Below are 14,538 nucleotides of genomic sequence, written 5' to 3'. Positions count from 1 at the left end.
GCTAGCTAGCTTGAGCTTGAGCTTGAGCTAGCTAGCTTGAGCTTGAGCTTGAGCTAGCTAGCTAGCTTGAGCTTGAGCTAGCTAGCTTGAGCTTGAGCTAGCTAGCTTGAGCTTGAGCTAGCTAGCTAGCTTGAGCTTGAGCTAGCTAGCTAGCTTGAACTTGAGCTAGCTAGCTAGCTTGAGCTTGAGCTAGCTAGCTAGCTTGAGCTAGCTAGCTAGCTTGAGCTTGAGCTTGAGCTAGCTAGCTTGAGCTTGAGCTAGCTAGCAAGCTTGAGCTTGAGCTAGCTAGCTAGCTTGAGCTTGAGCTAGCTAGCTAGCTTGAGCTTGAGCTTGAGCTAGCTAGCTTGAGCTTGAGCTTGAGCTAGCTAGCTAGCTTGAGCTTGAGCTAGCTAGCTAGCTTGAGCTTGAGCTAGCTAGCTTGAGCTTGAGCTAGCTAGCTAGCTTGAACTTGAGCTAGCTAGCTAGCTTGAGCTTGAGCTAGCTAGCTAGCTTGAGCTTGAGCTAGCTAGCTAGCTTGAGCTTGAGCTAGCTAGCTAGCTTGAGCTTGTGCTTGAGCTAGCTAGCTAGCTTGAGCTTGAGCTTGAGCTAGCTAGCAAGCTTGTGCTTGAGCTAGCTAGCTAGCTTGAGCTTGAGCTAGCTAGCTTGAGCTTGAGCTAGCTAGCTAGCTTGAACTTGAGCTAGCTAGCTAGCTTGAGCTTGAGCTAGCTAGCTAGCTTGAGCTTGAGCTAGCTAGCTAGCTTGAGCTTGTGCTTGAGCTAGCTAGCTAGCTTGAGCTTGAGCTTGAGCCAGCTGGCTTGAGCTTGAGCTAGCTAGCTTGAGCTTGAGCTAGCTAGCTTGAGCTTGACCTAGCTAGCTAGCTTGAACTTGAGCTAGCTAGCTAGCTTGAGCTTGAGCTAGCTAGCTAGCTTGAGCTTGAGCTAGCTAGCTAGCTTGAGCTTGAGCTTGAGCTAGCTAGCTTGAGCTTGAGCTTGAGCTAGCTAGCTAGCTTGAGCTTGAGCTAGCTAGCTTGAGCTTGAGCTAGCTAGCTTGAGCTTGAGCTAGCTAGCTAGCTTGAGCTTGAGCTAGCTAGCTAGCTTGAACTTGAGCTAGCTAGCTAGCTTGAGTTTGAGCTAGCTAGCTTGAGCTTGAGCTAGCTAGCTTGAGCTTGAGCTAGCTAGCTAGCTTGAACTTGAGCTAGCTAGCTAGCTTGAGCTTGAGCTAGCTAGCTAGCTTGAGCTTGAGCTAGCTAGCTAGCTTGAGCTTGAGCTTGAGCTAGCTAGCTTGAGCTTGAGCTTGAGCTAGCTAGCTAGCTTGAGCTTGAGCTAGCTAGCTTGAGCTTGAGCTAGCTAGCTTGAGCTTGAGCTAGCTAGCTAGCTTGAGCTTGAGCTAGCTAGCTAGCTTGAACTTGAGCTAGCTAGCTAGCTTGAGCTTGAGCTAGCTAGCTTGAGCTTGAGCTAGCTAGCTAGCTTGAGCTTGAGCTTGAGCTAGCTAGCTAGCTAGCTTGAGCTTGAGCTTGAGCTTGAGCTAGCTAGCTTGAGCTTGAGCTAGCTAGCTAGCTTGAGCTTGGGCTTGAGCTAGCTAGCTTGAGCTTGAGCTTGAGCTAGCTAGCTTGAGCTTGAGCTTGAGCTAGCTAGCTTGAGCTTGAGCTTGAGCTAGCTAGCTTGAGCTTGAGCTTGAGCTAGCTAGCTAGCTAGCTTGAGCTTGAGCTAGCTAGCTTGAGCTTGAGCTAGCTAGCTAGCTTGAGCTTGAGCTTGAGCTAGCTGGCTTGAGCTTGAGCTAGCTAGCTTGAGCTTGAGCTAGCTAGCTTGAGCTTGAGCTAGCTAGCTAGCTTGAACTTGAGCTAGCTAGCTAGCTTGAGCTTGAGCTTGAGCTTGAGCTAGCTAGCTAGCTTGAGCTTGAGCTTGAGAGCCCTCTAGCAGGGCGAATAGAGCTAGATCGAGCCTTGGGAAAGCTAGATCAAGCAGGACTGAAGCTAAACGATAGACCGAGAGGTCTGTCTGGTCCTCCTAGAGAGGCCAAGAGAAAGTACGAGAATCTAACTAAAGCTTGATCGGGCCTTCAGCAAGCACGACCGAGCTGTACCGGAGCTAACACTAAGACCGAGGGGTCTTAGAGAGCCCTCTAGCAGGGCGAATAGAGCTAGATCGAGCCTTGGGAAAGCTAGATCGAGCAGGACTGAAGCTAAACGATAGACCGAGAGGTCTGTCTGGTCCTCCTAGAGAGGCCAAGAGGAAGTACGAGAAGCTAACTAAAGCTTGATCGCGCCTTCAGCAAGCACGATTGAGCAAGACCGGAGCTAACACTAAGACCGAAGTGTCTTAGAGAGCCCTCTAGTGGGGCGAATAGAGCTAGATCGAGCCTTGGGAAAGCTAGATCGAGTAAGATTGAAGCTGAAAGAGTGTCAGAGGAGCAAATGAACCTCCAAAAAGTGAAAATCAAATTTTAGAAAAAAACACAAGTTAAATACTGCATGGACAGTAATTCTATGTGTGGGGCATTATTAGGGAGAGGTGTCTTGTCAAAATATGGCTGGACTAAAGACCTCAACCCGGATAGGGTGGAAGGCCCTATGATTGGTCTGTTACTAATCGGTGACCGATAAAGACCTGACCAAGGCCTGTAGTAAGCTTGGTTAGGCATTACAGAAGATAACACTAAGACCGAGGGGTCTTAGAGAGCCCTCTAGCGGGGCGAATAGAGCTTGATCAAGCCTTGGGCAAGCTAGATCGAGCAGGACTGAAGCTAAACGATAGACCGAGAGGTCTGTCTGGTCCTCCTAGAGAGGCCAAGAGAAAGTACGAGAATCTAACTAAAGCTGGGTCGGGCCTTCAGCAAGCACGACCGAGCAGTACCGGAGCTAACACTAAGACCGAGGGGTCTTAGAGAGCCCTCTAGTGGGGCGAATAGAGCTAGATCGAGCCTTGGGAAAGCTAGATCGAGCAGGACTGAAGCTAAACGATAAACCGAAAGGTCTGACGGGTCCTCATAAGAGGCATGGAGAAAGATCTGATACTAAAGTACCTCTCGGAAGTAATAAAATATGCCTGATGAAGCCGGGTATGATGTTTGTTGTTTGATGGCATTCATCGATTAGGTCTGGTGGATTCCCCATTACTCCGAGTGGTACTAGTAGAGGCTCCTACAGGGGTGAGCAAAGCGAGATCAAGCCTTAGGCAAGCTAGATCGAGCAGAACTGAAGCTGAAAAGCAAAATAAATGACAGGTCTGTCCAAATCAATAAACTTGAAATCCAGTGTGGTCACCACGGGTCACGAGGTGAATTCCTAGCGATTGTCTGCTGAACGTATAGGAAGGCCCGAAACGAACGATAATTTCATTGCACAGTGGAGATACTATACGTTCAGGAGTAGCATACATCGGGTTTGATCTATGATCATGTCTGGTCTCCGAGGATCCACCGGGTTACCAACTGGCACCGCTGTACTGGGTGTAAAACTGGGCCACCTGAAGTCCCGGGTGTAAAACTAGGTGCCTCTGTGCCAAAGTAGCGGCTTGCGTAGTGCATTATGCCTCCGGCTTGCGAAATGGTTATAAGCAATAACAACAGGACGCCGCGGGGTGTTCACTTAAAGGAGTAACGTTCTCTCAAGGGAGGGGATCTAAAAATCTTGATAAAACATTTATTCTATGCAAAATTTGTGCGCAAATTTTGCAAAGTAAAAAGCTGCACTGTAGCAAATTCTATGTGTGTAGCATTATTAGGGAAGTGTTGTTTGATGGCACCTCTCTACTTGATGCACCAAAGAACTACCTTGATGGCTCATGACCGCTGGTAATCTGTCGTCGCTAGTAGTTCGGAACTGAGAACAAATATGTTCGCAAATTACAACAATTATACAGCATATTGCTGAATAAAGCAGAACCGAATAATACTCAGTGACTTTACACCAAGACTGACTAATGTCTGGATTGTATCGTCCTACTCGAGTAAGGCGAAGAAAAGCTAGAAAGATACGCTTTTCACAAAGCAGGCTTAATGCATGCAAACCAAGGAGGAAGGAGTGATGCCCCTCCTTATAATAAGCAGAACCAAATAAAGAACAGACAGCATCATCTGTACAGTGACCAAGAAGAGGTGAAACTTCTGTATGTGAAAAGGCAATTTGAGCGAGATTTATTAGCAGACTAGTATTATGTTGTTTCTAGTAGGCGAAAGCCGAAACATCAACATGTGAAAATCTGATATTAAATCCTCAATCATTTTCCCTAGTATTATACAGCTATGAGTAACCTTAATTGGACACGGCAATTATTGCTGACCGGTGAAACTTTCGCATGGGAAAGACACACACACTTCTTGACAAAGCAATAAGTATTATGCTGTTTCTAGTACGCGAAAGCAGAAACATCAGCATGTGAAAGTTGTGAAGTTGAAGAATTTTTGTGTTGAGTACGATGTTGTTACTAGTAACCATGTCGACAGCTGAGAACTGTTCTCTAACCAATAGAAGGTGAAACTTCTGTATGTGAAAAGGCAATTTGAGCGAGATTTCTTAGCAGACTAGTATTATGTTGTTTCTAGTAGGCGAAAGCCGAAACATCAACATGTGAAAATCTGATATTAAATCCTCAATCATTTTCCCTAGTATTATACAGCTACTAGTAGCCGTAATTGGTCAGGGAAACATTGTTGACCGGTGAAACTTCACATGGGAAAGACACACAAATTACTTGACAAAACAATAAGTATTATGCTGTTTCTAGTATGCGAAAGCAGAAACATCAGCATGTGAAAGTTGTGAAGTTGAAAAGTTTTTGTGTTGAGTACGGTGTTGTTACTAGTAACCATGTCGACAGCTGGAAAGCTGTTCTCTAACCAATAAAAGGTAAAACTTCTGTATCTGAAGAGGCGGCGTGATTGAGATTTTTAACAGACTAGTATTATGTTGTTTCTAGTAGGCGAGAGCCGAAACATCGACATGTGAACATCTGGTTTTTAAATCATGAGTCAATTCTCCCTAGTATGATACAGTTGTTAGCCGGTATTGGTAACAGTAGAACAGAGATTTGGAGGGCAAAACCTGCTCATGGGAAATGCTCACAGAGCGCTATCTACCAGTACACATAGTATTATGCTGTTTCTAGTACGCGCGAGCCGAAACATCAGCATGTGAAATGTGTAATCGTGGGTAACTCTAAGTGTGTAGAGTACTGTGTAGTAACTAGTAGCCATGCCAAAGCATGCATTGAAACTCTTCGTGATTTAAAAAGCTCAAAGCAAGATTGACGAGGCCGCAAGGCTATGTCTTTCTAAATTCGAACAAATCGAAAGATTGTTCAAAGTACAATTAAACTGATTGATCCTGTCAGTTGCCATATGCTTGTCTGAAAGACTAAGCCATGCATGTGCAAGCGAAGCTTGAAAAAGTGGAACCGCGAATGGCTCATTAAATCAGTTACTATCTATTAGTTGATTTGCAAGCTAAATGAATAACTGCGGTAACCCTGCAGCTAATGCATGCTGATTGTCCGACACTGTCGGAGACTTTTACAAGACTACACCGGGTGATTTGCTAAGTACAGACACATCCCGTGATGAGTCCTAGTAACTGAAAGATCCCAGATAGCTTCGGCTTGGGGACGGAACTTCCGAATTTCTGACCTATCAACCTATGATGGTAGTGTAACGGACTACCATGGTTGTGACGGGTAACGGGGAATCAGGGTTCGATTCCGGAGAGGGAGCCTTAGAAACGGCTACCACATCCAAGGAAGGCAGCAGGCACGCAAATTACCCACTCTCCGCACGAGGAGGTAGTGACTAGAAATAATGATATGAACCTTTATGGTTTGTAATCAGAATGGAATGGACTTAAAAGCTCCATTGATGAACGAGTAGAGGGCAAGTCTGGTGCCAGCAGCCGCGGTAATACCAGCCTCTACAAGCGTATGCAATAGTTGCTGCGTTTAAAAAGCTCATAGTTGGATCTGTTTGAGTAGAACGGCAACATGGTCTTCAGTTAAATCTGTTGACTCGTTCCGCTCATCCTTCGCATCGAAGAAATAGTTTGCACTTAAATGTGACGAACTGTGGAAACGGTGTTTTCACCCTGAGAAAATTAGAGTGTTCAAAGCATCCTTTGGGATCGAATAATAAAGCATGGAATAATGGAGAATGACCCGCTACTCGATTGATGCCGGTTGGCTGAGTGCGGTAATGATTGAAAGGAACAGACGGGGGCATTTGTATTGCTACGTTAGAGGTGAAATTCTTGGATCGTGGCAAGACAAACTACTGCGAAAGCATTTGCCAAGAATGTTTTCATTAATCAAGAACGAAAGTCAGAGTATTGAAGAGGATTAGATACCCTCGTAATTCTGACCATAAACTATACCAACCTACAATTTGTCAAAGTCGATCTTGACTTGGCAAGAGATTAACCGGGAAACCAAAGTTTATTGGTTCCGGGGGAAGTATGGTTGCAAAATCGAAACTTAAAGGAATTGACGGAAGGGCAACACCAGGAGTGGAGCCTGCGGCTTAATTTGACTCAACACGGGAAAACTCACCCGGTCCAGACATCTTAAGGATTGACAGATTGAATATCTTTCATGATTATATGGGCGGTGGTGCATGGCCGTTCTTAGTTAGTGGAGTGATCTGTCTGGTTAATTCCGATAACGAACGAGATCTTCTCCATCTAAATAATGAAATTCACTATATGTGAATTCAAACACTTCTTAGAGGAACTATGCGGAATTAAATACCGCAGATGAAGTGAGGCTATAACAGGTCTGTGATGCCCTTAGATGTTCTGGACTGCACGCGCGCTACACTGTGTACTTTTAGATTGAGTACTCAGCCCTTGGTCCGAAATGGACTGGGCAATCAGAGAAAAGTACAGCGCTTCAAGGGGATCGTCTGTTGTAACTTGCAGACGTGAACCAGGAATTCCTGGTACTTATGAGTCAACAACTCATAGGGATTACGTCCCTGCCCTTTGTACACACCGCCCGTCGCTACTACTGATTGGATAGTTAAGCAAGAATTGCAAATTCCTACTGTTGGGACTTCGGTCTCCGGCAACGGGATGAAGCGGATCGAGCTTAATTGTCTAGAGGAAGTAAAAGTCGTAACAAGGTTTCCGTAGGGGAACCTGCGGAAGGATCAGTGATTGATTCCTTCGGGCATGGCTGCTGGTAGAGGCCATGTCTGTAGTGCGCATGACGCTCTGTCGCTAGAGATTGCTTGGCAACCAATCTCGAATTATGTATCGAGCTCAAAAACTACTTGTGTGGATACATAGTTCAGCAGTCATGGCAAGGGACTGCTTAAAGGGAGACTAGTTAGCAAAAGCAGCCTAGCAGAACTGCAGCTATCTAGATCTCAGAAGCTGGGTTATAGAAGCCCAGCTATAGACTTGTGAATGAGAAAGGCCTAAAAAGGTCCACAAGTCGCGTGGTTAGAACCGACACGCAAAAATCCCAGCGAGTGACAGAGCGTTGCGCTGTTCAGTGGGAAAGAGTTGAGCTACTCGGGGCGCCCACTGAACTTGCTCCGAGCCAAAGGCTCGAAAAAACACAGCTTAGCCTCAGATCCTTTACATAGAAGGCTAGCTAAAATAAACTTACCTTGGACGAGGGTAAAGTTTAGTCAGTTCTTAGGGGAGAGTAATCCACAGCTTCTCGCCCTCTGAACATTCTCCCAGATATGTAGGTCTGGGAGAGTCTCCTCCTGTTCTTCGGAATCTGGAGGTAGACAAAGACAGTACGATACGATCTTGCATCGGGATGACTAACCGATAATGATCATAATCTGACAATTTTTCCGGCTTGAGGCACCGGAGTCAGATTAAAGACACATACTGAACTAAAGGCGTATGTGCAAAGCTTGTCGGAGTGTAGAGAGTCAAGCTGAGTTGACTCGTCACGTGGTGATGACAACAGCCATGTGCAAAACACTCACAACTTTATCGTCTATGTGGAAAAGGTTGCTAACAGCGCTCTCTATGAGAGGCCCTCGCATATAACTATACGAGGAAAAGGCGATAGAGTTGTTTGAATGTGGGGCAGGTTCATCGACAAGCTAAGTTGATCACATTCTTGTTGTGGCATCCTACTAGAATTGGTCACGGTCTGCACCAACTCTCCCCAAGTTGGCCAGACTTAAAACTAGAAATAAGGTTTGCAGCTATGTGAACCTAGAAACTGTAAAGGAGTTGAAAGAACTTAAAGGAATTGAAAGAGGCCTTGAGGTATATCCTCTTGGTAAAGACCCACAAAAGCTCACAAAAGTGGCTTCGAAGGGCAAAACTGGTTCATCCAAAACAATTGGAGAGCTTAAAGCAGAACCAATTCGAATGAAACACTATTGGTGAAACTTCATCATGAGAACGTCACAAGCTGATCACGCTCTATGATATGACTAGTATTATGTTGCTTCTAGTAGGCTAAGCGCAAGCCGAAACATCAACATGTGAAAGTCGTAGAATTTTGCAATCAAACTGTGGCTAGTACTGTGATGTTACTAGTAACCTGGTGTTCCGTCATATGGCCAAGAGAGCATTTGAAGGCGAAACTTCTGCATGGGAAAGCTGCATCATGATCAAAATTTTATATCGAGTATTATGTTGACGTTAGTAGGCCTTGGCCGAAAACGCAGCATGTGAAAGGTATAGATAAAAGTTATTGTTGCAGTCAGTACTGTGTAGTTACTAGTAGCTGGATTTAAGCTCAAAATGAGACACTGTTGGTGAAACTTCATCATGAGAATGTCACAAGCTGATCAAGCTCTATGATATGACTAGTATTATGTTGCTTCTAGTAGGCTAAGCGCAAGCCGAAACATCAACATGTGAAAGTCGTAGAATTTTGCGATCAAATTGTGGCTAGTACTGTGATGTTACTAGTAACCTTGTGTTACGTCATATGGCCAAGAGAGCATTTGAAGGCGAAACTTCTGCATGGGGAAGCTGCATCATGAACAAAAGTTTATATCGAGTATTATGTTGACATTAGTAGGCCCTGGCCGAAAGCGCAGCATGTGAAAGGTATAGATAAAAGTTATCGTTGCAGTCAGTACTGTGTAGTTACTAGTAGCTGGATTTAAGCTCGAAATGAGACACTGTTGGTGAAACTTCATCATGAGAACGTCACAAGCTGATCACGCTCCATGATATGACTAGTATTATGTTGCTTCTAGTAGGCTAAGCGCAAGCCGAAACATCAACATGTGAAAGTCGTAGAATTTTGCGATCAAATTGTGGCTAGTACTGTGATGTTACTAGTAACCTTGTGTTACGTCATATGGCCAAGAGAGCATTTGAAGGCGAAACTTCTGCATGGGGAAGCTGCATCATGAACAAAAGTTTATATCGAGTATTATGTTGACGTTAGTAGGCCCTGGCCGAAAGCGCAGCATGTGAAAGGTATAGATAAAAGTTAGCGTTGCAGTCAGTACTGTGTAGTTACTAGTAGCTGGATTTAAGCTCGAAATGAGACACTGTTGGTGAAACTTCATCATGAGAACGTCACAAGCTGATCACGCTCTATGATATGACTAGTATTATGTTGCTTCTAGTAGGCTAAGCGCAAGCCGAAACATCAACATGTGAAAGTCGTAGAATTTTGCAATCAAACTGTGGCTAGTACTGTGATGTTACTAGTAACCTTTTCTTACGTCATATGGCCAAGAGAGCATTTGAAGGCGAAACTTCTGCATGGGGAAGCTGCATCATGAACAAAAGTTTATATCGAGTATTATGTTGACGTTAGTAGGCCCTGGCCGAAAGCGCAGCATGTGAAAGGTATAGATAAAAGTTATCGTTGCAGTCAGTACTGTGTAGTTACTAGTAGCTGGATTTAAGCTCGAAGTGAGACACTGTTGGTGAAACTTCATCATGAGAACGTCACAAGCTGATCACGCTCTATGATATGACTAGTATTATGTTGCTTATAGTAGGCTAAGCGCAAGCCGAAACATCAACATGTGAAAGTCGTAGAATTTTGCGATCAAATTGTGGCTAGTACTGTGATGTTACTAGTAACCTTGTGTTACGTCATATGGCCAAGAGAGCATTTGAAGGCGAAACTTCTGCATGGGGAAGCTGCATCATGAACAAAAGTTTATATCGAGTATTATGTTGACGTTAGTAGGCCCTGGCCGAAAGCGCAGCATGTGAAAGGTATAGATAAAAGTTAGCGTTGCAGTCAGTACTGTGTAGTTACTAGTAGCTGGATTTAAGCTCGAAATGAGACACTGTTGGTGAAACTTCATCATGAGAACGTCACAAGCTGATCACGCTCTATGATATGACTAGTATTATGTTGCTTCTAGTAGGCTAAGCGCAAGCCGAAACATCAACATGTGAAAGTCGTAGAATTTTGCAATCAAACTGTGGCTAGTACTGTGATGTTACTAGTAACCTTTTCTTACGTCATATGGCCAAGAGAGCATTTGAAGGCGAAACTTCTGCATGGGGAAGCTGCATCATGAACAAAAGTTTATATCGAGTATTATGTTGACGTTAGTAGGCCCTGGCCGAAAGCGCAGCATGTGAAAGGTATAGATAAAAGTTATCGTTGCAGTCAGTACTGTGTAGTTACTAGTAGCTGGATTTAAGCTCGAAGTGAGACACTGTTGGTGAAACTTCATCATGAGAACGTCACAAGCTGATCACGCTCTATGATATGACTAGTATTATGTTGCTTATAGTAGGCTAAGCGCAAGCCGAAACATCAACATGTGAAAGTCGTAGAATTTTGCGATCAAACTGTGGCTAGTACTTTGATGATGCTTGTAGCCAACCGAATTGGTTGAAAAGCCCAATAAGTAAGCTAACTTGGGAGAGCTTGTTGGAAACCAAATGCTACTAGATTGGTCCAAATACATCCTTCAACAGGGGATCACTTGGCTCGCTTTACGAAGAGGAGCACAGCTATATGTGTTAATTCGGTATGAATCGCAAGATTTGTTTACCGACCTCTCTAACGCAAAAGGCGGTCTCGGCTTCGGCTGTTGACTGCGTCCGATTCAGGGTTATATAACTCTCGATTGAACACATTGATGTTCTATTGTTGGTGCTTCCAATAAAATTGGAACACTTAAAGCAGAACCGATTCAAATAATAGCATTCTGATCAATGATTGCATTCCTTGATCAAGAACTGCTGGAGTCATTGTGATGGCGAATTTTCTTCATAAGAAAATTGCAAAGAGACGGAACTTAATGAGACTAGTATTATGTTGTTTCTAGTAAGCGGAAGCTGAAACAGCAACATGTGAAAATCAAGTTTTGTTCAATGATCTCGAGGCGATAAGTACTATGAAGCAACTAGTAGCCTAAGCATGACTCAGATTTGAGACAGTCAAAAAGACTGGCGAAACTTCTTCACATGAAAGTTACATAGAGAACTACAAATGTATACAGCGAGTATTATGTTGCTTCTAGTAAGCGAAAGCTGAAACAACAACATTTGAAAGTTGGAATTAATGACTGAATGGAAACTTCGACCTGTGTTTGATAGTAGTAGCGAACAAAACTGCTGAATCGGTTTCTGTCTCATATTGGTCAGTGAACCAATTAAGAGACAATCAACTACATAACCTGAATTGGGCGAGAGAACCCCCTTAACTTAAGCATATCAGTAAGGGGAGGAAAAGAAATCAACTGAGAATCCCTTAGTAATGGCGAATGAACAGGGAAAAGCTCATCGGGAAGAGAAATGGCAACATTTCTCGGTGTCCGGTATGGTTTGATGCTAGACTGGTGAATTTGTCCTGATGTCTACTGGAAAGTAGCATCAAAGAAGGTGAAAATCCTGTAAAGGTCATTTTCGATACCAGTCATAATGGCTCATTCCTATGAGTAGAGTTGTTTGAAAGTGCAACTCGAAGCTGGAGATATGTCTCTCCAAAAGCTAATTATAAAGCGAGACCGATAGTAAACAAGTACCGTGAGGGAAAGTTGAAAAGCACTCTGAAGAGAGAGTGAAAAGTACGTGAAACTGTTGAAGGGGAACTGGAGTGAGCGTTACCATACTCAATGCCTTGATATTATATTCTCGGCTACCGAGTAGTGTAGTTGTCGTCTTTTGGCAAATCTTGTTAATGAATCGAGCAGAAGTTTTCCTCGGAATTCTTCTTGTTGATTCTAAACAAAATGAGATAAATTGATCTTGATTGCCTGTCTGACCTCAACTTCCTATTCAATGCTCTCTACAGCCCGTCTTGAAACACGGACCAAGGAGTGTGAGTTGCTTGCAAGTGTTGTCGCTCATTGAAAGCGCACACGCGAAATGAAAGTGAACAGTGTAATTTTTATGAATTGCACTACTTTGTGTGGTGAGGGCGCCGATTCGGTGTCCCGCAACCACGGACGGTTTTGCTCTTATTGCATGACTGATCCAGAGCAAGTAGCACACGACCCGAAAGATGGTGATCTATGCTTGGGCAGGGCGAAGCCACGGGAAACCATGGTGGAAGCCCGAAGCGGTTCTGACGTGCAAATCGATCGTCTGACCTGAGCATAGGGGCGAAAGACTAATCGAACCATCTAGTAGCTGGTTTCCTCCGAAGTTTCCCTCAGGATAGCAAAAGCTTGAGCAAGATTGAAAAATCTTCGCAAAGCAATTTCATCGGTTAAAGCGAATGATTAGAGGAATGGGGGAAAATTTTTCCTTCACCTATTCTCAAACTATAAATCGGTGAGATGTCCTTGTGACTTAATTGCACTTGGACTATGAATGCAAGCTTTTTGTGGGCCGCTTTTGGTAAGCAGAACCGGCGATGTGGGATGAACCAAAAGTTGGGTTAAGGCGCCTAACTACTTGCTCATGAGTCACCACAAAAGGTGTTGATTGATACTGACAGCAGGACGGTGGTCATGGAAGTTGAAATCCGCTAAGGAGTGTGTAACAACTCACCTGCCGAATCAATCAGCCCTGAAAATGGATGGCACTAGAGCTCGTGGCCTATACCCAACCATGAATATCAATATCTAACGCAAGTTAGATTAGAGAAAAAGAGCCTCACCAGCTCAAAAATGATATTCATGTGTAGGAGGACACATTGATTGCGCTAAAGTATGCACGCAAGTGTATGCGCGAAGCGATCAATGGAGCAGATCTTGGTGGAAGTAGCAAGTACTCAAATGAGAACTTTGAGGACTGAAGCGGGAAAGGCTTTCATGTGAACAGCGTTTGCACATGAGTTAGTCGATTCTAAAAGACAGGCTAATGCCAAAGTCTTGAATAGTGGTTTCTTGAAAACTGCTGAGTCTCGAAAGAGCATCGGGTTAAAATTCCCGAACTTACTCTCCTGGCATTGAGACGGCAACGTCATTGAGGTCGAACTTTGTCATTGGGACCTTGGGGAAGAGTTATCTTTTCTTTATAACACGTTGTAGAGTCCTTGGAATTGATTCAATCAGAGATAAGGCTCGAAGCGTGCAAGATGACTCTCTATGACTCTCTTGGCGGGAGTAACTATGACTCTCTTATGACTCTCTTAAGTGATGATTAGTTGACTGTGTGCAACCTCCACGAGGTCTCGCTGGAAACTGCCACTCGTGGCTGAGCTAAGCACACCATCAATAGTCCCCGGAATGGACAAACCTTAAAAACTTGCCCAGTGGAAGGAAAACCACTCAACAAACCACGGTTTCGGAGTCATACCAAAACAAAGACTGTCCGTGGAAGGCAAACCACTAAAACCACGGTTTCGGAGTCACACCAAAACAAAGACTGTCCGTGGAAGGCGAACCACTAAAAACCACGGTTTCGGAGTCATACCAGAACAAAGGCTGTCCGGTGAAGTGTGCTGACCACCTTAAAAGTTCGCCAACCACTTTGGGTAAAACCAAAGTCTGTACCTCGGTACAGTAGTCCCAACGATGAAGACAATCAATGAGAAAGATCTGGCCTCAGCCAGACAAGACAGTGTGAGCACCAGTAGTTGTGGAGACGTGGCCTCCAAGTGGACCTGCGACATCTGCGGACAGGGTCCGTTCAGGAGTGAGCTCGGCCTGAAGCAGCACAAGACCAGAAGTCACAAGTCAGGGGCATCACAGACGAAAGCATCACAGGGAGCACATGCGGGCAGGGCTCCCACCCAGGAACCCGTGAGTGGCCAAGCAACAGCCCCCAACTGGTGCTGCTCAATCTGTGGTGCTGGACCCTTCAAAGGACAGACTGGTCTCTCACTTCACACCAAAAGCAGGCACCCAGATACATACCACCAGATGCAGGCCCAGAAGACAGGCAGATCTAATGCAAGGTGGACTCTTGAGGAAATGGCTCTGGTCAGAGACGCGATGAGGGTCCTTGATCCCGCATCCCAGAAGCAAGAGAATGAGCAACTGGCAAGACTGTTCCCCCATCGATCCGCTGAGGCATTCAAGGGCTTGAGAAAGAACCAACAGTTTGTGGCAATGATGCAGGAACATGACAGGGAGGAAAACACTGTGCAGGAAGACAGACCAAGACACTGTCTTGAGACGGGCATCGACCTTGAGATGCTGGCTCTTCCTCCTCCGGGTGAATGGCACAGAATGACGGACGACGATCTCACCCAGTACGTCGAGAGAGAGGGACAGATGTGG

The 14,538-nt window shown here is 44.8% G+C and overlaps 2 pseudogenes; both read left to right on the top strand.

The window, feature by feature from the left end:
- The first annotated feature begins 10,828 nt into the window (after positions 1–10,828).
- Positions 10,829–10,980, top strand: LOC142358000 (5.8S ribosomal RNA; annotated as a pseudogene).
- Positions 10,981–11,539: 559 nt separating this feature from the next.
- The window catches only part of LOC142358002 (large subunit ribosomal RNA), a 6,819-nt pseudogene continuing 3,820 nt past the window's right edge, over positions 11,540–14,538 (top strand).

The sequence above is a fragment of the Convolutriloba macropyga genome, unplaced genomic scaffold (assembly GCF_964194025.1).
Source record: "Convolutriloba macropyga unplaced genomic scaffold, txConMacr16.3 SCAFFOLD_739, whole genome shotgun sequence".
Lineage (NCBI taxonomy): Eukaryota > Metazoa > Xenacoelomorpha > Acoela > Convolutidae > Convolutriloba > Convolutriloba macropyga.
Note: the sequence above shows the minus strand (reverse complement) of the source record. Positions and strands in the feature narration are given on the sequence as shown.